Source organism: Myotis brandtii, unplaced genomic scaffold, assembly GCF_000412655.1.
Source record: "Myotis brandtii unplaced genomic scaffold, ASM41265v1 scaffold463, whole genome shotgun sequence".
Lineage (NCBI taxonomy): Eukaryota > Metazoa > Chordata > Mammalia > Chiroptera > Vespertilionidae > Myotis > Myotis brandtii.
Genome location: NW_005367694.1, coordinates 347637 through 350215, shown reverse-complemented (window position 1 = coordinate 350215; position 2579 = coordinate 347637).

The following is a 2579-nucleotide window of genomic DNA, read 5'->3' as shown; positions in this document are numbered from 1 at the left end:
ATCCTGTCTGGTTTGTGGCCGTCAACTCCCTAACAAACCCTCCCACTTCTCCCCCGCCCCCCCAGGCTCTTGGCCAGAGAAGCGGTACCCCCAGAACGGACCGTCCTCCTCTGGACAGCAGGAGCAGGCCTAGTTTGACTCTGACAGTCCTACTAAGGTAGGTGTGCGCCCTTTTCCAACCGGCAAGGGAGATTTGGGGGTTTTTGGCCTGGAGCCCGGGGAGGGCGGACGCCTCAAACCGGCTAGGCTGGTTCCGCAGCCCCTCCCCCACACAGATGTGTAGGACTGTGTGTGTGAAATCGGCGGCCTGCTGGGCTGGGCCCATCCATCCCCGCCTGTCAAGCTTCTGTTGTCAGGAGTTTGGGGCCTGCAGTTCTCTGCCGTATTTAGTAGCACAGGAGAGGCGCCCTGGCCAGGGTTTCCCAGCGGTGTTTTGTGGTGGGGGGAGGGCCCTGGATGCCTCTGAAAGACTCCTCCGCTGCCAGGAAGCCCCGCCCTGCCCCTTCCTTCCGGCCCCGAGTCGGGGCGAGTGGGGTGACTCTTGAGCTGGCCTCTTCTCCTGCCGTGTCTGGCTGCCAGGGCGGTGAAGCACGGGACCTGAGGCCTGGGCAGCTTCCTTGAAGAGATTTCTTGCCTCTTCTGCTTCCTGGGAATTCCCACGATCTCCTTTGCAACCCCACAGCCAAACCAGCCCTGTTTCTAGAGTCCCAGAGCCGGCTAGCTACTTGCCTGCTGTTGCCTAGCGCAGGCTGCACAGTCTCTGGGCCCATTTGCAAAGTGGGGGTAGGTCGGCGATTCTCGAACTAGCTGGCTCCTGGAGCTGATTCTGGGCCTGTCCTCGAGTTTCTGATTCGGTAGGTGGGGCCCCCAAACTTGCATTTCTAACAAGCCCCCGGCTGGTGCGGATTCTACCATGTGGGAACACGTTTTGAGAACTTTGGGGCTAGGTAACACCTGGGGTGTTGTGAGGCCGAGAACTCGGTGCTTGGCACGGCGTCGCTGGCCTGGTAATCATGGCAACTCCTCCTAATTCTCCCAACACCAGCTCTGTGCAGGCTGTTTCCCACTTGCTTTGTCTCCGGGAAGCTCCACAGCTGGAGACGGTGTGGCCCTTGATCTCGGCCCCCTCCCCCAGGTGGTCTCTAGAAGGTGATGACTTTGATGAACCATTTGGGCAGGTGCCTCCGATTGAACTGCCTCCCCCGCCCCCGTTTGGCTCCCAGCTTGGCTCCCAGCTTGGCTTCTGTATCCGTATCCGATCAGCCCTGCCCACTTTCACACCACCCCTCAGGGTGAGGGCCAGTCTGAGGTCTGGGGGAGCCTGGAGGGCTTGACCTGAGATTTTGTTGTGGGCACCTTGGTGCTGAAGCAAGGGAGGCTCTCCGTCAGGCAGCTGTCGGCTTGAATCTCCACAGAGCTGGTGACCTTGGGCCAGGCTCCTGTGTAAAATGATAAGGATGCGTGCGGAAAGGGGTGTTGGGAGGATTAAGTACGATTAAGGGGGCCGGCCTCACGGTGAGGCTTCACACTGGTCGGCCTCCATTCCGATGTGGCTGGAGGGAGTGGAGGCCGGGCTGCCGTCCAGCTCCGCCCCCACCGGCCCACCCCGAGCACGTGGCTGAGCCTCCGGGCAAAGGGGAAGGCTGGGAGGCAGCGTCATTCTTCCTCCTGTGTAGTTTGAGTCAGGATGGTGGCTTACCCCTCCCCTTCCATGATCAGTCATGATTTGGGGGGGGGGGGTCGCAACCCCCCACTGGAGTATAAATTACCCAAGGTCAGGAGGTCACCACAGGCAGCCAGGACGGGGTTCCAGGTGTCTTGACTAACAGCCAGCGCCCGTGTCCACGGCACCCCCTTGCCCCAGCTGTCTGGGTTATTTTGGGCTCCCTCCTGTGCCAGCTGTCTGCTGGCATCACTGCTGGGAGCAGGGAGAGCAGTCTGGTTGAAAGTAATCCGTGTGGTGCACTTGGCTCCTTCTGGCTACCATGCCTCTCCAGTCCCAGATAAACCGGGCCGGGTCCACCTTGTCCTTCGCCGGGGACTAGGGGTGCACCCCGCCGCACCTGCACCCGTCTCTTACCTGGCATGAGGGGAGGGGAAAAGCTCTTTGTAAAAGTTGATGAACTACCCCCCCCCCCCCAGACCTCCGGTTTAAATTAAGTTCAGCTCCTTACTGAACTCAATCCTCACAACATTCAACTCTCAATCCTCACAAACGGTTCAGCCGCCTGAGGGTGGCCTGTGTCCCTGAGGATAGAGCCCCGAGGCTGGGGGGGGGGGCAGGGGTCTTTACCTGCTGTGGCCTCGGATTGTTCAATATAATGGGTTTAAACCCTCCCCTTACGGCAGCCGCCTGGAGGGCCGCAGCCAGTTCTTCCACTCCCGCCCCGGGACCAATTAGGGAGCAATTAGGTGCTAAACTGTGGTCTGGGTGTGATTCTTGGAAGGGAGAGAGAGGTGTCCCCATGACCTGGAAGGATCCTCTTCAGGGCACCTCCTCCCGGCTTCCATTTCTCTTCCACCCCTTCTACATTTTTCGTGTTACCCGCCCTCCCCACCCCCATCACCTCCCGGGGCAG